The sequence below is a fragment of the Anas platyrhynchos genome, chromosome 13 (genome assembly GCF_047663525.1).
Source record: "Anas platyrhynchos isolate ZD024472 breed Pekin duck chromosome 13, IASCAAS_PekinDuck_T2T, whole genome shotgun sequence".
NCBI lineage: Eukaryota > Metazoa > Chordata > Aves > Anseriformes > Anatidae > Anas > Anas platyrhynchos.
Window position 1 is genome coordinate 21,385,944 of NC_092599.1, and position 25,282 is coordinate 21,411,225.

Below are 25,282 nucleotides of genomic sequence, written 5' to 3' on the forward strand. Positions count from 1 at the left end.
ATCTTCTATGACAGCATAGGTAACCATTTCTAAAGCAATCCTGGACATTTGTTAGTAAACTCTTCTATCAGGGGACATAGGTCTTTGGTCAGTAATGTCAATAACTGCTTGCTTTCTTAATGAAGTTCATTATAATTGGGCTTTTACCTTACTACTTGGGCTTTCTTAGAGGATGTTGAGAAACCACTGCAGCCACAGTAGGTGGGCTGTGTAGAGAAACACTCGCTGGGCTCTTTTGTGCTAGATACTTTTTCTGCAGTTTCAGGTGACTGGACTTTAAGACCTGATGTGCTGTTTTAGCCTGCTGTTCTTATAGTCCTAAAATAAGCCAGGTCCACTGAAAAAGTTTGTCATAGTGCTTTGAAAATTCATCTCAATCAGGTAAAAGCAGGTTAGAAAGCTGTTAAAATGTGCAGAAAGAGCTAACAGCCAAGTGACCATGAGTACTTGAAGGCAGTAGACTCTTTCTTTGTCTCAGGTGGGTCCAGAAGATGACATTTTCCAGAGCTGCATGGTGAGAGAATCCACACCTACCACTTTAAAGCACAAAGTCAGGCCTCTGTGCTTTAAAGAGTGTTGAGGCACATCTATAATGTCCTGATGTTCTCATTGGCACAGGTGGAAGACAAAGATTTAAAACTGATATCTCAGGTAAATCAATGGAAATATGGCAAAAAGTGGTAAAATAGATGTTTTCCCATAAATCAGTGAACTATAATACAGCCTAGGTATTTTTCTCTCTTACCCCTGCAAATACTGCATCCATTAGAGGACTGAGCCCCCAAATAGCTCATATATGCATAGTAGCATATGCTTCTTGCATGTGATATTTTTAATCACTGATACTTTGTGCTCTATTTCACTTATTGTTGCCTTGCATCTAGTTTGGTTGATTGTTTTTTAGGAAGGTTTTAGGAAGGTTAATGATGGAAAGGAGTTTGATTATTTTCAGTTTGCTCATGCCTTTCACATACTTTTTCTTCTCTTTACCTGTAAAAGAAAACAGCAAGCATGGCAGAATCCCATATGTATGACCTGGTGCTGTGCCAGCAAAACCCCACCTATCCAGCAAATCAGATTTTTTTTTACAGTACTTTCCTGAAATATGAGTTTATGAATTTTGAGAAAACATTGTTGGAAGAGCTCTAAGGGTTTGAAAGGGCTTGCTTTGTTTTTATTTGGTTTGCACAATGCAATTCTTGCTTGCAGCAATATTATTTAGTGATGATCATCGCAAGAGTAATTCCTAGAGTCAGACAGACTCTTGCTATTGAGGTTCTGTTTAATCTTGCACTTACTTTTAAACCTTTTTTAAAAGAGCATCAGAGGGGCACTAAGTGCTCAGAACAGCTGGAAAGGCAAAGCTCAGGGCATCACATGCATTTCTATTCCACTTACAGGTGTGAGCTGACTAGCATGACTAAGGGTAAGGATATAAGTGGAAAAGAACATGTGCCATTCTCTTTCCATGTGTACTAATTGTAAGGTACAGATAAGTCTAAGAGGATGGCCGATTTTTTACAGTAATTTTTGCTTAGTTTACTTCTCAAAGTTTGTGTAGAGATCATGCATCTAAATGAGCAATAAGGATGAAGACAGTTGGAGAATCAGACAAGAAAGTCATATCATGTCCAATAGGACCGTATGACTACAGAGAAGCAAAGTGGCTGTAGAAGTGGAAAATAGAGATACAGTAATTTGCACTATGGATAGATTAGTGAAGATAGAAACATGGAGGGATTAGGGTTAAGAAATAGTCAACACTTCTCTGTACATGATGAAAACATAGGATTTGAATGTTGTGTGGTGGAAAATGAAAGATCAAATTACCAAAAGGACTGAATTTCAAAATGTGTTGAAGCCAATGGCTATTGGTACCATTGCTTCCTTTTGACGATATGTACATTCCATGTTGAAGAAGGTGGATCATGGGTTATTTTTCAATTATACCAGAGTGTTTTGTTAGTCAGATGGTTCTAGCAGGTATATAGAAAAACACATAGCTTAACAGCTACAATGGGTTGTATAAAAGAGATCCTCTTTTATAGTTTGTCATGAAGAAAGACTATCTAGTAAGTAATCGAGTCATGGCTGTCTGAATGGAAAAGAACAACTCAGCAACAGGCCCAGGGTTCTTCATCTTCAGCCTTACTGTCATCTTCTGCAGTACCAGCCTTCCCTGAGACTTTTATGTTGGAAATGGGCCTTATCCACTGTCCAGGTAAGTACTTGATACAAACACCAACAAGTTAATTGTGAAAACCTGCTCTTTCCTCACACCCTATAGTAACACATTAGAAGAGCTGTGCAGGCAAGGTACACTGATAAGCGCTTTGCCATACAGGGTAAAATACAATAATGAGAAAAGAGAGTGGCAATATCCAAGCTACCTTCACCATCAACACAAACATGGGTCACCTGCGGAACAGAGGGCCAGACTGTCCTCAAGAGACAAGGGGCTGGACCCTTGTCTCAGCTCGGAGCAGAAAGAGACGTCTGTCCCCGACACCCACAGTGTCACCTACCCCCACAGTGTCCCTGGGAAATAGATTTGAGGCTCTCAGGGAGGTTGTGAAAGAGGCTGGGGGTCTGGACAGTAGTCCGAACCCGGGAGGCAACCCCGAGAAGAGAGTCAAGATTGGGGGAAGTGCAAAACATAAGGATCAGGGCCGGATGGAGCACCGCATTGTAACCAGTGCCACAAAAAAAAGAGTGGAGAGTCCTGGTGATTGGGGACTCCTTGCTGACGCTGAGCACTGACGCTCCCATTTGTTGCCCAGATAACCTATCCAGAGAGGTGTGCTGTCTTCCTAGGGCACATGTCAGAGACGTTAGGAAGGCTCTGCCATGACTCATTAAACCGGAGGACTACTATCCTCTTGTAGTCATTCAGGTTGGATCCCGGGAGGCCGCTATTAAAAAAATTAAGAATATTAAAAAGGACTTTGCATCCCTGGGGAGGATGTTGAGGGGATCGGGGGTGCAGGTAGTGTTCTCCTCTGTCCTCCCACTGGGTGACTGGGATGCAGATAGAAGGAGCAGAACAGGACAGGTAAATGATTGGCTGAGGGGGTGGTGTCTGGACCAGGGATTTGGGTATTTTGATCTTGGGCCATCCTTTGAGAGGCCGGGTATGTGGGCTACGGACAGACACCAACTGAGCAAGTGGGGCACAAGTGTGTTGGGGAGCAAGCTCTCTGGGCTGATTACCAGGGCTTTAAACTAGGTTTGATGGGGGAAGGGAGGGGAGCTAAAAGTGACAGAGAAGGGCTGGGGGAAGTTGTCACTGCTGTCACTGTTGAAGACAGGGAAAAACTTCTGAGCTCTGCCATAGGGTTGTCTGAGGGCTCTTCAGAGAAGGTAGCATTCCTGATCCCCCATCCAGTATCTTCTTCTTGCATCCCCCCAGGGGTAACTGCACCTGCTACTTCCCTAAAGTGCCTGTACACCAATGCACGGAGTATGGGAAATAAACAGGATGAGCTCTAGATCTGTGTTCGGTCACAGGGCCATGATCTCGTTGCAGTCACAGAGACGTGGTGGGACAGCTCACATGACTGGAACGCAGTCATGGAGGGCTATGTCCTCTTTAGGAAAGACAGGCTAGGGAAGCGAGGGGGTGGGGTTGCCTTTTATGTGAGGGAGCAATTAGAGTGTACCTAGCTCCAGCTGGGGGAGGGTGAAGGACAAGCGGAGAGCTTGTGGGTAACAATTAAGGGGTGGGCTGGTATGGGAGACACGGTGGTGGGGGTCTACTACAGGTCTCCAGATCAGGAGGAGGAAGTCGATGAGGCCTTCTATGAGCAGCTGCTAGTAGCCTCACGATCACGAGTGCTAGTCCTCATGGGGGACTTCAATTACCCAGACATCTGCTGGATAAGCAACTCAGCCAGGCACATGCAGTCCAAACGGTTCCTACAATGCGTTGAGGACAATTTTCTGACGCAGGTGGTGGAGGAGCCGACGAGGCATGGGGTGCTCCTGGACCTCGTTCTTACCAACAGGGATGGCCTTGTTAGGGATGTGAAGGTTGGGGGCAGCTTGTGATGCTGCAACCATGAGATGGTGGAGTTCCAGATGGAACTAGGCAAAGGAAGAAAGGCTAAAAGCAGGATTGCTACCCTGGATTTCCGAAGAGCCAACTTCGACCTCTTCATGGAACCTGCTTGGGAGTATCTCATGGGACAGGTTGCTAGAAGGCAAGGGTGCATGTGAGAGCTGGGCTACATTTAAGCAGCACTTCTTCCATGCTCAGGGTTGGTACATTCCAAGGAATAGGAAATCGGGGAAGGGGGCAGGAAACCCACATGGATGAGCAAGGAGCTCATCAATAAGATCAAAAGGAAGAGGATGGTCTATGAAATGTGGAAAAAGGGCCTGTCCTCTTGGAAGGAGTATAGATGTGTTGTCAGGGCCTGCAGGGACGTGACAAGGAAGGCTAAAGCCCACCTAGAGATGAGGCTTGTGAAAGAGATAAAGGATAATAAGAAAGGTTTTTTCAAGTATGTAAACAGCAAGAGGAAGACTAGGGATAATGTGGGTCCATTGCTGAATGAGGGGGGTGTCCTGGTCATGGGAGATGCTGAGAAGGCAGAAATACTGAATGCTTTCTTTGCTTCAGTCTTTGCTTCAAGGACACTCCCCCGGGACTCCTCACCCCTGACAATAGGACAAAGGGTCTGGGAAATGGAGGGCTCCCCCATGGTGGATGTGGGAGTGGTTCAGGAGCGTCTGAGTGGGCTCAATGCACACAAATCCATGGGTCTCAATGTGATGCATCTGTGTGTGCTAAGGGAGTTGGCAGATGTGATCACCGAACCGCTCTCTATCATCTTTGAAAGGTCCTGGAGAACGGGTGAGGTGCCTCAAGACTGGAGGATAGCCAATGTCACTCCAGTCTTCAAAAAGGGCAGGAAGGAGGATCCAGGAAACTACAGGCCAGTCAGTCTCACCTCTGTCCCTGGAAAGGTATTGGAGCAGCTTGTTCTGGATGCCATCTCCAAGCAATTGGAAGAGAAGAAGGTTATGAGGAGTAGTCAGCATGGATTCACCAAGGGGAAGTCATGCTTGACCAACCTCGTTGCCTTCCATGATGGCATCACCAGCTGGGTAGATGAGGGGAGAGCAGTGGATGTCATCTACCTTGACTTTAGCAAGATTTTTGATACTGTCTCCCATGACATCCTACTAGCAAAGCTGAGAAAGTGTGGGATTGAGGAGTGGACGGCAAGGTGGGTTGAGAACTGGCTGACTGGTCTGGATGGAGACCTGTGACTAGCGGTGTTCCCCAGGGGTCGGTGCTGGGTCCGGTCTTGTTCAACATCTTCATCGATGACCTTGATGAGGGAATAGTGTCTGCCCTCAGCAAGTACACCGATGACACAAAGCTGGGAGGAGTGGATGACGCACCAGAAGGCTGTGCTGCCATTCAGTGAGACCTGGACCGGCTGGAGAGATGGGCAGGAAGAAACCAAATGAGATTTAATAAGAGCAAGTGTAGAGTCCTGCACCTGGGAAGGAACAACCCAAAGTATCAGTACAGGCTGGGGGATGACCTGCTGTAGAGGAGCTCTGAGAAGGACCTGGGGGTCCTGGTGGATGACAGGTTGACCATGAGCCAGCACTGTGCCCTTGGGGCCAAGAGGGCTAATGGGATCCTGGCATGCATTAAAAGGAGCTTGGCCAGCAGGTCAAGGGAGGTGATCCTCCACCTCTACTCTGCCCTGGTCAGGCCTCACCTGGAGTCCTGTGACTGTGTCCAGTTCTGGGCTCCCCAGTACAAGAACGACAGGGATCTCCTGGAAAGAGTCCAGTGGAGGGCCACAAAGATGATACGGGGCCTGGAGCATCTTCCCTATGAAGAAAGGCTGAGAGACCTGGGTCTGTTCAGCCTGGAGAAGAGAAGACTGAGAGGGGATCTCCTCAGTGTATATAAATATCTGAGGGGTGGGGGACAGAAGGATGTAGCCAACCTCTTCTCAGTGGTTTGTGGGACAAGGGGCAATGGCTGCAAGCTAGAGCACAGGAAGTTCCGCACTGACATGTGAAAGAACTTCACGGTGAGGGTGACAGAGCATTGGAACAGGCTGCCTAGGGAGGTTGTGGAGTCTCCTTCTCTGGAGATATTCAAGGCCTGTCTGGATGCCTACCTGGGCAGCCTGCTCTGAGGAACCTGCTTTGCCAGGGGGTTTGGGCCCGATGATCTTTCGAGGTCCCTTCCAACCCCTACAGTTCTGTGATTCTGTGATAACTGTAGGAAATGTAGCCAAGTGTATCGGATCCTCAGCAAATGTAAGCCAGCATAGCTTTCTTTACTCAGAAACCCTATTCAGATTTACAGGGATCTGGCTCTCTGGCTTTTGTCATAGCCAGACTGAAAACAATGAAAAAAAAAATCCTCTCCTCAACCAACAACACAACACCAAAACATTAGGCCACATTATAGGTTTATCCTAAGATACCAACCAGCTCTAAGGTGCTTTGCTGGGCATGAAAGTGTGTAGGAATGCTCGACTGTTCTCAAAGACAATGGCAAAAAGAAATCCCATGACTTAAAAGTGTATTTGCACACTGTTAACAAAAGTCTTTTGGTAGACTGCAACCTGTATTGCTGCTAACATACCAAAGCTGTCTATCTAGGAGCACAGTGTCCAAAATCAAACCAGGGAAATTTCCTTCTAATAGTCATAGTGTGAGAATAATCACTGCCACCTTTGTATCATAGGGATTTCATATCTTTCAACAGATTTTTCTATCATCCTTGCAGTAGTGGTTTGTGAAATGAATGAAGTCCCATAAGTGAAAACATAAGTAGAGTAAGTGACCTTCATACATAGAGGTATAAAATAACAAATCAAGCATCACAACAAGCCAGCAGCTCAGTGTGCACAGATGGAGGCAGACAAAATAAATTAAACTGATTTTGATATCTACTGTATTCCCCAGTATCTCAGAGGCTCTGAAGATTTGCACAGGTATCTTTTGTTCTATTTTTCAGTTGCTTATACTCAGATTTTTAAAAACCCAGAATCTGCTTAATGGATATTTTCTCAGCCATTTAATGATAAATTGAGGGAAGAACTACTATAAATTCAGTAACTAATTGGGCTGGTAATTTAATCATAAATTAGATGTCAATTTAAGTTTTTTTATTATTATTATTATTTTCAATAATAATATTTACTTTGTTTTGTGCTCTTTAATTTGGATTAAAACCACTGCTTTAAACCACCATCTTAAAACTCAGAAGAAAAAAAAAAAAAAACTTATAAAAGGAAGTAGCTGAATGCTAGTTTCAGGATGTTTTTATTAGAATACTTTTAGAATAAATGGTTGGTGAAATATTGTTCTTGTATCTCAGTTTTCCTTACTACTGAGGAAAATCAGAAGCAGAAAAGGAGGTGGTTTCTGGTCACACCACAAGTCTAGAGAATTAGGGCTCGGTCTCTGCTTACTGTTTAAACTAATAAAATGTGTAGGCTCATCGCTCAGTTCAGCGGTGTTGCTTTGAGTAGCTGGAAGCCATGCCAACCCATTCACCCAGCCTGCTTCTAACCGATGTACAAGCCCATAACCTGCCTTTCCCTACCTGTCACCTCAGTCCCAACAGGAAGGAGATGCCGCATCCTTGTGTAAGCAGAATACAGCCAATGTAGAATGTTGTGCCAGAAGAGATTTCTTTATTACAGAGATTCATATGTTTTGTAATGGTATCTGAAATGATTTTCCATGCAAATTGTAGCTGTGACACACGGAGCTCAAGAGATTTACACCAGGAAAGAATTTGAACAATACATCTAGAATAGAAAATCAGAAACAGAAAAAAAGAAAAAAAAAGAAAAAAAAAAAAAAAGGTGTTTTTCATTGTTTGGATTCTTTTGGATTCTTTTAGATTGAATGTTACTAGTTCATATGCTGAATTCCCTGAGTTTCTGGGAGTTTGCATGCCTCTTCTGGGGGAAGGGGCCCCAGCAGAGGCATAAACTCAGACGCACTATTTGGTATCTGGTCCTATGTTTTCATATATCTAATTTCATGTATGACATTTAGCTAACTTAATACTCAGCTACATGACCAGCTGTCTGTGCATGCAGCACTTTTTCTTTCCACGTTTATCTGTGCTTTTTACACACTTTCATTGTGTGGAGGACTTAAAATAAAGTTATAAAAAGCACTGCTGTTGCATAAATATGACAAAGCTCTGAAACAGAGTAAAAACTAGGTTGTTGCCCTAACCATTTAACCAGCTGAAATGTTTTCTCCCATTAATCAAATGTCGCTGTGTCATTAGCACACTTAAGCAAACAGCTTAATAGGTGGCTTAGTCCTAAGGTGTACAGCCCAGTATCAGAAGAATCCTGCTTTGTAGTCTCTGTCATGAGAAGCAAAGAGTAGGTCATGCTCTAGAAGCTGTTTACAGAAACTGATCGGGGTGTGACATGAAGCAAAGGTTGGTTTTCAGCTCTGTGAGCCTATCAGCTTAGTCGCCTGTTGTTTCTGTGCTGCCCAGGGCTCTGCTCTGCTGGAGACAACATGAGTGTCCTCTGGTGGCTGACAGCCCACTGCAAGTCCCTTGGGCACTGTGAGCTGCTGAACCAAAATATCCCTTAGTTTTATTTTTTGTAAATCAGATAGTCTTTCTTGCCATGCATGGCTTCAGTATCTCATTTTCTTTGCAAGTATCCTTCTTAAATGCCCTGCCATGACTGAAAACACTGCAAGGTGCTGTGAAGCCTTGCCTCCCTCCCAGCTCCATGCCATGGCCCTACTGTTGTAGTGCTCCTACCGCTGTCTGGGCCAGGGGGACAGGAAGAGTTAAATGACTTTTGCCATGAGATTTTCATAATGACAGGCTGTGTCTATGAAGGCTTGTAACTCAGCTTTCATGCACCCACATCACACAGTACTGTGGGAGCTGCTTTTGCCACAAGAGCTAAGATTATGTAGCAGTTTCTGTCCCAGCCTCGTGATTCCACACATGCACGTTTCCAAAATACTCTGTTCTCGGGGATGAATGTTTTTTTTTTATGGACTTGCTCTGTGCCAGAATATTCTGCAAAATCTGTTGAGCTTTTTGGGGGTTACGAGAGGATAGCAATAATTCCCTTCTTATCAGTCAAAACATTCCAACCACCATTTATTTCAGCAAGAAACAAATAAAACTACTGCGTGTCCCACAGTGTCTCTTCACACACCTTCTCTTCTATAGACATTCTCCTCTTTCCAGACAGCATTGCTTTCACTTTCCCCACTGAAATAATTGAAACTATCTCCCTCTGCTCTCTTTTCCTTCCGACAGATCTACTCTTCCTTTTCCTAGAAAATCCTTGCTTCTTGTTTTCCCCTCAATCTTTATACCGGCTGCTCCCCTGCTTGGACAGTAGCTGTTTAGGAGTATTTCAATGCAAAAAAAAAAAAAAAAAAAAAAAAAAAAAAAAAAAAAAAGCAGTGTTTTATTTTATCCTACACCATTTTAAAGCAAAGGGCTGGATTACCTAGGGTCAATATTTGAGCCGCAGTGGTCCCATGGTTTCCACAACAAGTTGGCTGGAATACCCCTGAGGACTGCACCTGTACTGCTTTTTATTTTCCATCATGAGCATGATATTGCCATTCAATTAAGTCAAACTCACCTTCTTCACTCTGCCTGTCACTTGAAGGAACAGAGCTTACCCATCCAGAGCTCAGAGCAGAATCTGGCCCTGTTACTTTTTGGTATCTTTCTCTCTTTGTAAGTTCTGTCCTCTGTACTTGAGCCTGAATGAAGTGGCGGCATCTGACATTTTAAGCCAAGCTCTTTGTAGCATCTCAGAATTAAACACTCTTTCTTGCTTGGTTTATCTTTACTATCAACTGTGATGGATCTACGAGCTCCAAGTCCTTTCAGAAAACATGACTGACAGCAATCACTATATAAAAAATGCTGAAGAAACCATGCTTTGATGGATTTTCTGTTAGGATTCATAATAGCATGGATTTATAAGAGAGAAAGTAGGTGCTTTGGAGCACAAGATCGTAAAATGCTAATTTCAGTGACACAGTGGTGGACTGAGTAAATATAGAAAGGATTTGTTTTGAAGGTCTTTAGTGTTGTTGGCACTGGTAGCAAATTGCTGGGCAACATTATGTCGCCAAAATCCAGGAAATAGCACAAACATTGAACCACTGTATTTACAGTGACAATAATGAGAGAAGCTTTGGTATTGGTTGGCATCCCCACAAAAGGCATATGTTGGCATGTTCAGGAATGTAAATGATAGATTTGCTGCTTGAAGTTCGTAATTATTTTATCAAACCCAGACTGCAGAACCTGGAGGGACATTGTGTATCCTTAAAGGCAGAGAAAAGGGGAGAGAGCAAGCAAGAAAAAAAAGTCACTTTGCAAATAACGGAAGGTATCAGTCCCCTGGGTGTGCCTACCACATATTTGTGATTGCTGCAGAATTTGTGGGTGATCTTTTCTGCTTTTCTACCACATCATCATATCTTTAAGTAGCCCTGCAGAAAACAAGTTGCCAACAATCTCTTTTATGTGCTGATGGAAGTCAGATCAATTATTTCCATTTCCTTTCACGGAAGAAAGTAAATCTACAGATCAGGACAGGAAACCACTCATTTGATAAACTATTTCTACACTACTGTACATACACACACACACACACACACACACACACACAACCTCCCCCTTCTTTCTTGCAGACACACACATAACTAAAAACCCTCTCTTTTCTAGACACACAGAGAAGCACATTATTTTCAGCTCACATTTCACGTTTAGATTACTATTACAGAATTACAAGAAGAATTATTTTATTTCCATTTTTTGGAAGAAAAAGAAAAAAGGAAAGATAATGAACATTCCATTTTCAGAAATAAATCTCCCAGCACTGTATGTTCTGGCTTGTAACAGGCTGAGCAACAGAGGTCTGCTACCTTCCCAGCCTGGGCTTTGCTGCCGACTCAACTTTCAATTTAGTACAAGAGTGATGGAAAAAGAAAAAAAAAAAAAGTATTTCAAAAGCAGTAATTGTGTGTTTCTGGGGAGAGAGAACAAATTACTAAATCAAATTAGCATTACATTTCATTCCTAGACCCTAGGAGATTCAAGGATTTACATAAGATACTTTCTGAAATTATGTTGTTAGTGTAAACATTAAGATTCTGCACAAAATCCCCAAGAAGTGATGTGTCCTTAACTGATGTCATCATAAAATACATTAAAAAATTACAAAGTAAGAAATGCTTTAACAGCACACTATCTACACAACCATAGTATTTTTTAAAATAAAAATGTAGGCTTTTAATATTTTCTGTAGGATTTGATACCATTATTCCATTCACTGTGTGTGCTAGGAATACTTGCACTGTTTTTTTTTCTGCAGTATCGCTTATCTTTCTTTTCTCTCCTCATGGACAAAAATGTTTGACTCGTGGCTGTAGAAGATTATGTCCAGGCCCCACACAAGATTGTGGAAGTTACCACAGATTTCTAGGCAGGCATCATTTGATTCAAAAAGCTAAAAAAAAAGAAAAAGCTCAGCATTACTCCATTTCCCACCCATTTTTTTTCCTCTAGTGACCTCCTCCTTCTTTGCATCACCAAATTCTTTGTAATTCTAACTCACTTTATTATTTTTTTGCAAAACGGAAGTAGAGCAAGATTTCCATGTAGGGCACTGCAGCTCATTGCATGAGTGCTCCTGCCCTTACTGTGCTCCTGCTCCATCCCTGTGCCACAAGGCTTCTTCCAGATCAAGTTTTAAAATTCATTCTAGTAAAAACAGTGGAGCAATGATGAAAATAAAAATAATAATTAAAAAGGCTTCCATGTCTAGGGCATGTGCAACCAATAATTAGTCATTTGAAAATTAATCAAGAGTATAGTGTATAGAGTTTTATTGTAAATGTTATGAGTTTCAGGTCCTCCAATGAACTGCAAATGGTGACAGGAGACATGAAGTTAAATTGTATTTATGTCTCAAGATCTATAAAGTAGAGTTAGTATTACTGTATTTGTCAAGACATCTGAGGAGCTAAACCACAACAGCAAAAAGAAAAATGGAACTTATGTTTATTTATTTATTTTTTAATTTAAAGATGACTTCGACAGCTCTAGAAAGCAAGGACAACATTAAAACATATATATGTCAAAAAAGCTTCATAACTGTAAAAAATATTTTGTGTTGTTTTTTAAAGTAGGACTAAACATTTCTATTTACCCTAGGACTCTATGTGTTTTCTGTGTTTCAGACAATAAATGCTCCCCACATATTTATGTAATTATATGTAATGTATTCAGGAAAACTAATTACTGAAGCAATTTATGTTTGGAAAGTTATCTCTAAAGCCAGAATGGTAGAAACATTTTTATAATGAGAAATCACATCCCACACATAATTTCTTTTATTTAATCTACCTATTTATAGAAACCTATTATATATATATATGTAAGGTGGAATAAATTCAACAGCTGGAAAGTGTAAGAAAAATATACAAGTTGTGTCATAAATGGCTAAAATACTGGTATTTTTATACTCCTTTATTAAAAATAATTATGAAGCTAAATGTTGAGTTCATATCAGATACATATGCTATCACTCTCTGCATCCTTCCTCTACTTCACAAATAGACATTTATATTAATGTAATATTGGGAAAAAATGAGCAATGACCCCTTCGTCTTATCTTTTTTTTTTTGATAAGGAATGTGGACTTTACATTTAAATTTCCTGTTTTCTGTTTATTTGCTGGCACCAAAACCACCTACGTGATTTACATTTTTTTAATTAATTTTTTTTTTTTTTTTTTTTGTGCTCTGTGCTCTTCTAAAACAGAATAAGTAACTCTCTTTTTGGCCCTCTGTTGCAAACCTCTAAAACTGATAAGAGCTTTTATATAAATTCTGTGATTAAAAAAAAATGAGAATAGGCTTTACAGTTCTGAGAACTTTTTACATATATATAAATTATTAAAAACAAGCAGGATCACTCAGGAAAGTCTTCACTCACTGATCTGCAAGGATCAGCCAGAGAGGGGAAGAAATATGTAGAATATCTAATTATATTCAAATTATATTCATATGAAAAACATAACCCACACAGAATTTTTTTCTCTGTATCACAAAAAGCTTCATTTCCTGCTAAAGTTTCTGGGTGTGCTGCTTAGCTGCTGGTCTTTCTCAAAGGCTGCAATTTTGAATGAGGCAGATCCATTATCCAAATACATATGCTCTCTGCAGCTGCAAATCCAGCAAAATCAAGGGGAGACATCCCAAGGGGAAATCACACATGAAGATCAGGCAAACCAGCTGCACACAGGCACAGCTTCAATGAGACCAAATGAGCCACATCACTTCGCACCAGGAGAAAAGCTGTACTGATGTTGTTTTTATCTGCTATTTTAAAATTGGCACAATCTCTCTCTACAGATGAGTCTCAGTATCTGAAACAGGTAAAACATGTACGTGTCAATAGGTCCATCACTAATAATATGTTATATTGTGTCACAAGGTGTGTTGAAGAAAATCCCACTAATATAACTAGGAGTCATGAACTAATACAAAAAGAGAGAATTTGTTTTATTTATGAGAATTTACCTATGCTCCAAAAATGTGTTGCCATCTCAAAGCTTTCTTTTTTTCTTTCTTGTCAGAGACCCTTTCTATTTTCTTTCAACTTTTCCTCATACTGCAAACACTTTAAGTCCTTGTGCACAGTCATCATTTCAAGTGCAATTTGGATTTTTAATATATTTTTGCTTATTTTCAGGAACTATGGAGAGAAAGACAGTATGAGCAATGGGTGCTGCTGTAGATGATCCGTGCCTGAGCTGTCCCACCAAAACCACACATACCTTCATCACTTTTGTTACAAAATGCAATCAATGCAGCAGGTATGTGTTTATCCATACATACATATCCATTCTCTCCAGTTTATATGACATATTTGTGGTATAATTTTTTTTTTCTGATATCATAATTGTGACTCTGTGAGCTTCCCAATCCTGCAGTTGGAAAGTCCGTACAATTTCTTCCTGATTTCCTGAAGAGAGCTTGTGTGAACCAGCAGTCTGTCTTTGAGGAATTAAGAAAATGTAATTACATGCTTAGATATCTTATGCTTCTAAATTGCTTGCTGATAAGTAGCTGCCAAATTTTAGCCCTGTATTCTTGGTTGTCTCCAGCACTGGGAGCTTTGTGGGTGTCAGAGGGACTTTTGGCCCGTTCCCAGAAAGGTGCCAGCTGTGCTTGAGCCAGATGTGCTTCTCACGTCTGCCTCTGTATCAAACTGCATGTGTCTTTGGAAACTGAATTTGTTGACAATGAATATGTGCCTTAATTTGTACTTCAGCAGTTTCAGTTAAATTATAGCTCCTCTTTTACTAGCTGTATTCATTCTGCAATATAGGATGAAATTAGTTCTTTAAAAGTTGCTTCTTGGTTAGAGTTCATGTGCAATCATTACCAAAGTTTTTGTCTTAAAAGATCTTTCTTGACTGGCACATACAGAACACAACATATTTAAGCTTGGTGCTTTTATGTCAGACATTCACATAGTAATTCCTTCATATCTCTGTATATTTGTGTACAATGTAAATAGCACGTATTTTCCAAACAGCACTTATGCTTCAAGCCTAAATCTCCATTTATCCAACAAATAAATTACTCCAACCCTTTAACCCAGAAAGCTAAACACTTGGTTGAAGTGGTGAACCCCTAAGTTAATGATATGGTCTATGCTGACATCACTGGACATGACAGTAATTCCACAGCATAAAACACAGCCAATATAATATCAACATGAAAAGACTTTAGATAAAGTTTAAACTGAACCCCTTTCTGTAAAAACAAAACAAAACAAAACAAAATAAAAAAAACACTGTTTTCACTGTTTTCACAGTTGAAGTAGTTTGCAAAATTTGTTTATATAAACAGAAATGTCTTTTTTTTTTTTTTTTTTTAGGAGAAAATGTACAAGACCTACACTGAAAACTGGTTATTTATTTTTTTAATGACATATGTTTCAATAAGAAATCTATTTAATCATTTTAATTACTCTAATTTGACTTTTACACTGTATTATTGATTATACCTTTTTAACACTGTTACAGAATACAATGACAAAGGACATTCAAAATAGACTGTTTCAGTGGCTTTAAGTGACAATGTTTTGTAGCTTTTGTCTTAATGTTAATATTAATGTTTCAGTTCATTTTTCTGCCTTGCGGTACTTCATTTTTGATTCCAGAATAACTATTGAGTGGGAAATTCTGATTTCTGATCAGGAGGAAATTCTTTGTAAACCTGAGGAATTTGGAATTTATATATTTTTATATACTTTCTCTGTGCCTCAGTTTCCCCTTTTGTAAAAAGGAAAAAGATGGTCCTTCCATTGTGAAATACTTTGAGATTGACTTACAAAAATTATTTATGTAAAAATATTTTGCTTTGCTTATCGTGTTCTTATTCTATTTCAGCAAGCCCTCTGTGGACCAGATTCTCAGTAGCATGATGCTACCCAAAAGCTGACTCACCCACTGTACCTCTAACCTTCCTCCTGCCTAAAAAGTCTTTCAATCATGCCACCTCATAACAGCAGCTCCTACCCACTGTCTGCTGTGATTTTTCCCATTCCCTCCCCTAAGGCAGGATGCGGGTAGAAGCCCAGTGAAGACCCTGAGATTTCTGGTGCTGCCTTAACTGAGCCATGGGGCTGCTGCACTGGGTGACTGCAGCAGTCTGGTGTAGACAGTTTCAGCTCATCCCCAGCTCTGGCCTCTCTGCCTCAAGCTGGTGTTCACTGCAGCCATGGCGAGTAGCAAAAGTTGTCTACAAGTTTGCAGGTCTGATTCCCTCTTTTGGAGAAAGACCAGAAAAAAAGGAAGTCTTGAATATCACGATTGCTTGTTTTTTTAATGTTTCAGTCACTAACTTGACATGTTATGTTCTAAAACTAAATCATGACCTTGCAGTGGCCACATCATTATTACCACACCCAAGATAATGGAGACATCACCCAGATCTCATCAGGGTCCTGTCCTGTCATCCAGTCAACAGCTGTCCTGAATTAAACTCATAAACAGTCACTCTGGTAAGGCAGAATATTGTTCAGATCAGAAAATGTGTAAGGAAAATATTGCTGTATAAATACATTTTTTGAAAAGTTAATATTTCTGTATGAAATGAGTTTAATACAGTTTAATAACACCAAACAAATATGTTGGAATATATTTGGATATAGTTATTAGCATTCAGTTAGATTCATGTAACTCTAGGAGATACTCTTCAAAATGAGCCTGGCAATACAGAGCATTTGCTTTCTATACTCTTCTACATTCTGCCATCACACATCTATGCTGCAATTTGCCATGTAAAATATTTGCATTATTGCCTTAACTACTATGTGCTTTAATTTAGAGTGGGATGTGACAGGGACTTCGAGGGAGGAGGAGAGAGAAGGGTTTCCAGCTGCACATGTATCATGCTTGCACCCACCTGACAGCTTCTCCAGACAGGGTTGTATGTCCCCTCATCAGTTGGAGCAAGAGGAAGGGCATGCAGCTGGCTTTGTTGTTTCCCAAATGCTATTGCAGCACCATGGGGCACATCAGGATCATGGGGTGTGTTTTGAAACAAAATGGCTCTTGGCTGTGCAAAATAGAAGTAGCTGTTAGTAACAAAATTGTGGGTATCATGCAGCACACATAAACTCATTTACTTAAGCAAAAGCAAAACCATGCAGATACACCTGAGGTTACCTTTTGAACTCTCTGAAATACATAGCAGAAACTAACAGTGCAGTATGATGATCTAATTGTGCATACACAATGGAAAATGCTTTGCTACATGCTTAAATAAGCTCTGTAGATAAATTGGATGCTATCAAATGAATAAGTTTATACAATCAAAAAGCACAGGAGATTTTGTCTATCCTTTTACTCCAGAAGATAGTTTTGAACAGCAATAAGCAAACCCAACTATACAATGCCAAGAGTATCTAACATCCAGAAACCTGGGAAAACAGGATGTGTGAGAGGCATTTAAGAATACTATAAGGTTGCTGTTAAAGATAAAAAAATAGCAAAAATGCTGTTCAAGTCATATTTAAATTCTACTCCCCATTCTACTCCCCGCTGTTTTCCATTATGTTTGAAAACCCAGTAACAGTTCAGCAGCCTGTCAAAAAAAAAACCAACCAAACAAACAAACAAAAAAACTTTCTGTAAGTGGAAGGGCTGACAAAATTACAGCAGCTGGGTATCTATTCCTCTGAACTTCACTGTGCAGAGCTACAGTGGATCTTTCTGCATAAAGCTAATCAAGGTGGAAAATAAAACTTGGTTTCATTAACAGTCTCTGTCACTGAAGAGTCAAATAATTTTTCATTCTTCGGTTGCATTCAACTACAGAGACATTACTAGTAGTAGTTTTTTCTGTGACAGAGAGCTTTAACAGTGTTTTTTCTTTTTTAGCACTTTGCTTATTGTGCACTCCTGTTGCACCCATTGCTGGTTGCAGATTAACACCTGTTATTGTTTCTACAGAAAATGATGAATGGTGCCATTACTGGCACAGCTTTATGTGAGCAAAATTAAACTTGTGCATTTTAACTTTTGTAGTTACAGTAATTACCACAATTACTTTCAAATTATAGTTTGCATGGACCCTGCACCAAAGCTGAAAAACTGTGAACAACCATCTACCCACATTCTTGGAGAGGGATGTAGGCAAAATGCAAACTGTGGGCTTGCTCCATGAGTCAAGAAAAAGCTATAAGGCACCCGACTAGTTTTGCCCTCAGCTAGCCATTTTCATAATACTCCTCTCTAAGACATGTATAAGGAACTCATATTTCAGTTTATAGCTATATTTGATTCAAATATGAAATGTGTAATTCCAAAGGTTGAGTCAAATCACAAGTGCTTATCTGGATTTTTGAAACCTGACCTATGTGACTGAACTAATGGGCATAGTTGTACTTTGGAGTTAACTACACACATCAGTTGTACCAGCCATTATAGTTCATCTACCAGTCGTTATAGTTCATCTCACCTGGTGTTGACTGTTGAATGTCTGAGCAATCTAGGCTGCTCATCATGGTTTCCTTGGCAGTTACTGGGGATCACTCCACCAAAGACAAATGAGTGGTATTAATGAGAACAGTTGCCCTCCAGAAGTGTCTATTTCTGTCTTTTGACTATAGAGGGAGCCAAGACAACTGACTTAGACTAGAAGCTCAGCTTTTACTTAGACATCTAGCTGAGCAGAAGGAAAACTGCCAACACCAGGTAGTCAGATACTGCCCTTCATCCGGTTAAGCAGCTGTCATACAGTTGCATTTTCTTCTAGGTAAAAGAAGATGTTAAAACAGGGCTGTTTCTGAATGCAAATCTTCTGTGTTTGTTTGTTTTTATTTTGTTTTGGTTTTGTTTGTTTGTGTGTGTGTGTGTTTTTTTTGATCAGGCCAAGTTTCCTACAGTGAGATGTACAGAAATCATAGCCCATACTTTCTGAAAAGTGATAATTGAAAATGTAGTTATTAAGAGATCTAATAATCTTTTAGATTGTTAAACCTATGGCTAATGAAAACATTAATGACCTATTTATCTGTTTGTTTGTTTCCTGGAGCTAACCATGAAACTAGTCATCCTTTCTTTTTTTTTTTTTTTGTGGTGAGAACAGAAAAAGTATCTTTGTGATTTAATCTGATATATAATTTTCTCTGAAATACTTTGCATAAAAATTGTTCTTACAGAGAAATGAATTTTCAAAACAAAACAAAATAAAAACACTATTCATATATCATGTGTCTTGGAATTAATCATCTCCATTCATACAAACCGACCATTATATCTTTCTGTTGACAGCACTGTGTTTTCTTTTCTTTTTCTTTTTTTTCCTAGTACATTTGTAGCATGTGGATCAAAGGTTTATGGATTCTTGTCTTTTCTTGAACCCAGAAGCAAAGTAGCAACACAGTCAAGTTTTGAAAGTTTGCAAATCATTAAGAAACAAAGCAGACAAAACATATAGTGTTCCTAAGAGACATGAGACATGAAAGCATCTGTGTTGTGATCTACGTACACAAATCTGTTGGGACTAGACTTAGTTGTTCGGTAGGACTTGGAATGCACTATGATTCAGATCTTCTGTTGTAACTTTAAGGAATCAGTCTATATATTTTGTCTCAAATCCTTCAAAATCTATGTTTGTAATGGAGTAGAACCTGTCCACTACTCTGGACTGAACTTCAGATTTTAGGAAACTCTGATCTCCATCCAGATTTCAAGTACATGTCTCATAATACATGTTGTCCTTGAAAGCAAACTCTGTAGATGTTTCCTAGTCTTTGGTTTCTTTACAAACCTGATAAAAGCTATCGCTATTGAAGTTAGTGAGGCTTTGTCACTACCTTCAGGATTTCATTCCCGTTTCTTGCTGTTGTTTTCTTGCTGTGGTTCCCTGGTGACAGTTTATCAGAGGACTCCTTTTCTGCTTGGTTCACCTGACCATGTTTAGCCAGACTCCACACAGTCAGCAAGGTCAGTATCAGGCAGGAAAATGGCAAGTGCTAGCACTTACAGGTATTACTGTCATTCACCTGACTTTTCATAAATGGTTTTACTCAGTGCTAGTGCTTTATTAGGGCTATATGAGGTTCCAAGTCAAATGCCTTATATAAGTTATACATCTGTGTTGTTACCTTCATCAGTTTGTTTGACAATACTTATTTTTCCATAAAGTCTTCTTGACTGGCACCATTTATACCGTCATCCTTTAATTTTCTACTAATTGAATCCCTTATCAGCTTTTCCATTACTTTGCTAGGGACTGTTGCCAGACTCACTAACCTGTAATTACTGTGATCATTCTGCTTCTTCTTTTGGCTTTTGGCAATGTTGCGTATTTCTACTGTTCTCTGGCAACCTTTGGATTTAGTTCATGAGCTGTCTGATTTAAAACATAATCATCTCTAATAAAACAATTTTAACAGTGACTTTCCTGAAATATGCAATGCAATATCCTACAAATGTATCTTTTTTTCTTCAAATACTAAACAATAGTGTGCCTGCATGCATGTATATACCATATATATTATTTCTGTCTTATCTATAATATTAATAAGAATGTTGGTTTAAGCAATCCAGTAACATGTTCATACCATTTGAAGTAATTGTAGGTAAGCAGATATAGTCCCCAAACATGTTCTTATTTTTCTTAGCAATGAATATTTCCTTAGCTTTCTTTATGATATTTCTGTGTTTTTTTTCCTTTTTTTCTTTTTCTAATTTAAACAGATCATTGTCTAATTTGATATATTTTCATATATTCAAGCAAGAGGAGGTTAGAGAGGGTTTTCTGTTACGCAGCAAAGTTGTGTTATGTTTTCGTGTTTTCTGTCAAAAAAAAAAAGAGAGAGAGAGAGAGACGGAGAGAGACATACTAACAAACACTGTTCAGATGTAATCAAATGATCAGAAAAGATGCCCTGATTGAGTTTAGTCCTTTCAGTGCTGAATGGTGTTATTTTACAGCCCAGCGCGTTTATTCTATTATGTCCCAGTAAATATCAAGATACCTTCAGCTCAGGCTCCTCTTTGTTTCCTTTTCCATTGTCCTTTTTTTTGTTGTTGTTGTTGTTTTTTCCCTTTGTTTAAAAATGAGTTATTTAGAAATTCTACTCATTCTCTTAAACTCATTCACTCTTCCTTCAAATGGTGAGTATACTTATGTTACTTATGTTACAGTCTATACGAGCAGAGCAGTTTGAAGTTTACCAGTGACATTTTGACAGCTGAAGCCTGCATTTTCAATTTACTGGGTTCTGTATCTCTCCTGTTTACTGTTGCTTCAAAAGAGAATGATATTTTATAAACACCTTGTAATTTTGTTAAAATATGGAGCTGGACTTTTAACAAGAGAGCACTTTTTTAAGGTTTGGCATTCAGATATAAAACAGATGTTTATTGTACTTTTTAAATGTCCAGGAGATCTTGTCAAAAGTGTCTGGCATGTACAGTTATTTTTATGTTAAATGGAAGTGTATATTATTCTTTGTTTTCATGTATTAACTCACATATATTATTTCATAAATGAATTTTGTTTTCTTATTATGGAATAATACTTTTGGTAACTGCCTACAGCTCTGCATATAAATGTGCTCTACAAAGGTGTTTGGGTTAAAGACGTCTGGCTGCAGCTTTATTAAACAAACTGTTAATTAATCTCAAGTATTTTCTAGCATGCAAAAGACCTTCCCTTTGTAGACATTATGGGTTTATCTATGGAATCTCTTCTCCAGTCATTTGGGCTTTCTTACCTCTAGTATGCCAAACCCATTTCAGTTGTTTCCCCATACAGAACACAGGGTGTAATAATGCAACTGCAGCCAAGAACTGAAATCTTGATATGCGGCTTTGCATTGCCAAATCACATTAGCAGTCTGGATGGGACTATGGTCCTTCCACTGTGGAATACAGTTCTCACTTTTAAAATTGCATCAAAGAAAAACAAAATAGGATCAGCTTGTTAATGGTGTTTTTTCTCGAGGCATCAGTCCTTTCCAGGTATTATTCTTAAAAGAGAACCTTCTTTGTTAAGAAAGTAATGTTCCAGGAAGAGTGGCCATTCTGACTAAACTGTTCACACTAGATTCTGCAGAGTCCACCAGTTCCTGAGCTCTTGGCTAAGTTCTTACCCCTGAATAAGGAATGACAAAAACAGGAAGGCTTAGTTCTTAAAACCTCTCAGACAACGGAGTTTAGCTAACCATGTTGTGTGCCAGTCTCAGTCTTAGTCAGATTCTGCCATTGTTTGTGTTAATTTAAATCTAGGGCAAAACTGTTGCCTTCAATAATTACAATAAAATAAAAATCTGAATTTTGACCTATTTTTCTTTATGACACTATTTCCATTCTCTTTCATCTTATTTCTTTTGTCTTAGTCTAGGCCCTCTCCTTTTCCATCAGCCAGCTAGTCACCTCTGCAGTTTCTTTCCTTTCTTTTTCAGTTTTTGTTTTCCTCTGATCTCTTCCTCATTCTTCTACTGAAAATACATAGTTTTAGCAAATAATGGTAAAAAAGTAAAAAAGTATTTTATATTTTAGAAGTTTATTTTATATACTTCCCTCTGTGTAGTCTGATTTAAAAAACAAAACAAACAAACAAGCAAAAAAAGCAGCTAATTATGAAGTGGTTAACAGAGCAAAAGTGACAATTATAAATAAACCTAAATTTAGAATTACAACTTTAAAGTCAAAGCCTGCTGAAGACCATGAGAGTATGTATTTTCACTAACTTCAAAAGGATCTGAAGCACACCCAATCTTACCTTGCTATTTAGCACAACTTTAGGTTAGGACTGTATTAACAACCTAGGGAAACTGCCTTGAAGGTTAAACTGGCCTTTATTTTCAAAGGAAATGCTTGACAAATTTTGCCAGACTCTTGGGCTTTTAATTAAAACACTGGAAATTTTCAAAGTGACAACTACTTTAAGTCTTCTTTTACTTCTTTTTCTTTTGTGTGGATCAAGTAAAGTAACCGAAAAAAGAGCATCTTTGCTTGGTGTTTTTTTCTTTCATTCAGATGCCCATCCAAACTCCATTTACTGAGAGGAAAACAAATTTACTTTGACCTTCTTGATACCTTATGCAGAAACAAAGTTATTGGGGATTTATCCATGTTTGTGTGTTATTCCACCGAGAATGTCTGCTGTCTTTAACCAAACCAACCAACCAACCAAAAAAAAACCATTACCGGTCATATTTCTTCCTGTGATGACCTTGTGTATCAGAAATATATTCAGGACAGTACTTTTAACTGAATGCAAGATCAGTCTGTAATTACAGTATTTAAAACTTATTTATTGAAAAATTGTTCATTCTAATCCTCTATAAAGATTTCAGGCCTAAATACGTTCCATTTGCTGTGCCATGTGTATGATGGTTTCCTGCTTGCACAAAACACCTATTTTATTTTTTTAATTTATTTTACTTTGGGCTTTTTTCTCCAGAACAGTAGCCATTTTTTCAATGTTTCAAAGGGAGTGGGCATTGTGAAAAAACATAGTCTTGAAAGCAATGTCATATGGTACTACTGCCAAAGGACAACATGTGTCTGAGGATCCAGAAGTTACCAAATGACACAAATCACACTGGCCATGCTTTCTCTAGCATAAACAGATCTCCTGTCTGAAGTTATGTCTATATGCATTATGTATGTGTACATGCTATTCTTTAAAAAAGCTGTAGTATGGTGGGCCTCCTAGGGAGCCATGGGGAGTTTTGGCCTCCAGCTCCTTCCTCCTTTAGCAGTCAGCGTGGGATGGTGGCACACATCTTTGAAGTTTGTTGTAAGATGCGTATATGAATCTTGTATATAGAAATGCATGTAAATATTGTAAGATTTCTATGCAATAAAAAGTACTGGTATATATACATATATTTATGCACCAATTCAATCGTTTTCACTGTTCAGATTTCCTTTATCCCATGTACATATTCACTATTTTCCTGAACCAGGAAGCCAAAACCCAAATTGAGAATAAATTGTTTTCTCATCTGAGTTTACAGCATCTGGTAATATGTAGGTTTCTTCTCCAGATAAACTGTACAAAAAATTAGCACTATGCCAAAATCCCTAGAGCGCCTGTTAAATACTTAACAAAAGACTTGTTTTCACAAAGGAATATCACCCCTAATTGTCAAATCCATTCCAAAAAAAACTAGGAGAAGATGAGTGGGTAATATTTTCAATCAGCAGTCAGGCCTTTAAAAACTTAATTGTGGGCAGTTAGAGCTAATGCTGCATTTTTGTCCTATCAGTCACCATTTCATAGATTTCATTATTTTCCCAGGTTTCTTTCTTTCAATACTTTAAAGGTAATTTTTGACATATGGGGAAGATGTATGTGACAGGACAGTATTTGGAAAGAGAACTGCTGAGCTGATTTCCTCGCAGTGAGGGCTGGTATGTAGAAGTGCAGGCCACCCTGTCAGCTCGGGTTGGGAGGCAGGAGCTGGGATGCTGCAGCCTACTTGCGGGGAAGGCCTAGGCCTGGAACCCCAGGTTACATGGGGGCTTATGGAGTAACATCTGTTGAGAAAGAACTGAGTTTCTCCTCCATTTCTCACTGTCCTACAAGGATAACATCTAGTGGACTCTGTCTTGGCTCTTTTTTTTACTTTGTTTTGTAATCCCTTTGAGGGCTGTTCTCCACCCTCTTTTCTTTCTCCAGTAATGTGTTTCTTAGAGGTATTGTTGTCTTCCTCCAAGGTCTTTACACTTTTAGCTAGAATTAATGACATTTGAGTCAGACAGCAAAAAGAAAACTGGATCTTTCCAGTTTGGAGACTAACTTTGTTGGCTTTGTAGAAGGAACAGCCCTGGAAACGGTTGAAATAAAGGGAAGTTGAACACTCATCTCTGCCCATATATATTAAAGGCTTTATTTTCAAAGAGATCTCTGTTTTAGGAAAAAAGAAAAGCAACAGGATACACTGATGAGGAAAATAATTTCTAAAGCCATGCCAGATACTCAGCTCTTTCCTCTGGCCTGGCACTAAGAAGCAATCCTTGAGCTGCCTGCAGAGGACATCTGGTGATCCTGTGGTATAGGGGAGTCATCATGTTGCTTAGCCACTTTAGAACATCTGCTCTTTTTAGATTTTGGAGAGTGATGGGACACAGCCAGAATTTGCAGTATTTTAAAATAGATCTGTCAGCAGAATAGTCCCTGAGGAGTTTTATCCCTGCTGGTGTAATTTCAGGTTCATTCTCTCTTTGCTGTTTCCACATCAACCAGAAAAGACCCAGTACATCTCCAGAACAGAAATCAGAGAGGTATTTTAAAGCAGTTTTTGCCACATCTGTGGACTCTTCCCAAAAAGTAGGTTTCCAGACAGGAGAGATCTGTTCTGAACACTGAATATAAGTTTTTACTGGAAATACCTTATCCACTAATAAAGACAAGAAGTGCATAGCTTTGTAGAGTCAGCATGAATCAGGAGTTAGGGGTCATATTTAGTTGTTGAGAGTACAAGGCAATCAGTACAGCTCTGAACTTCCCTGAACATGTCCTTAATGTGACACCCTAAGTGCCTGCTGCAGTGGTGATGTTTCTGTATGACAGGAATGCTGAGGCTCCAACAGTCAGCACTACCTACCATTTCATCGTCCCCTTGTACCACCTCCCACTCTGCTATACTTGGATTCAAAATGTGAAGAAAAAATGGTAGAGTAAATCATTCAGACATCTATCCTGATGGTAAGAGCAACTCCAAGAG

General features: G+C 39.3%; 1 long non-coding RNA gene across 1 annotated transcript; it reads left to right on the forward strand.

Annotated features, from left to right (window-relative positions):
- Window positions 1–483: 483 nt before the first annotated feature.
- LOC106016974 (uncharacterized) lies at window positions 484–13,889 on the forward strand. Its single transcript, XR_011812563.1, has 3 exons — window positions 484–651; window positions 2,049–2,221; window positions 13,766–13,889. It is a non-coding gene; the product is annotated as an uncharacterized lncRNA (long non-coding RNA).
- Window positions 13,890–25,282: the final 11,393 nt, after the last annotated feature.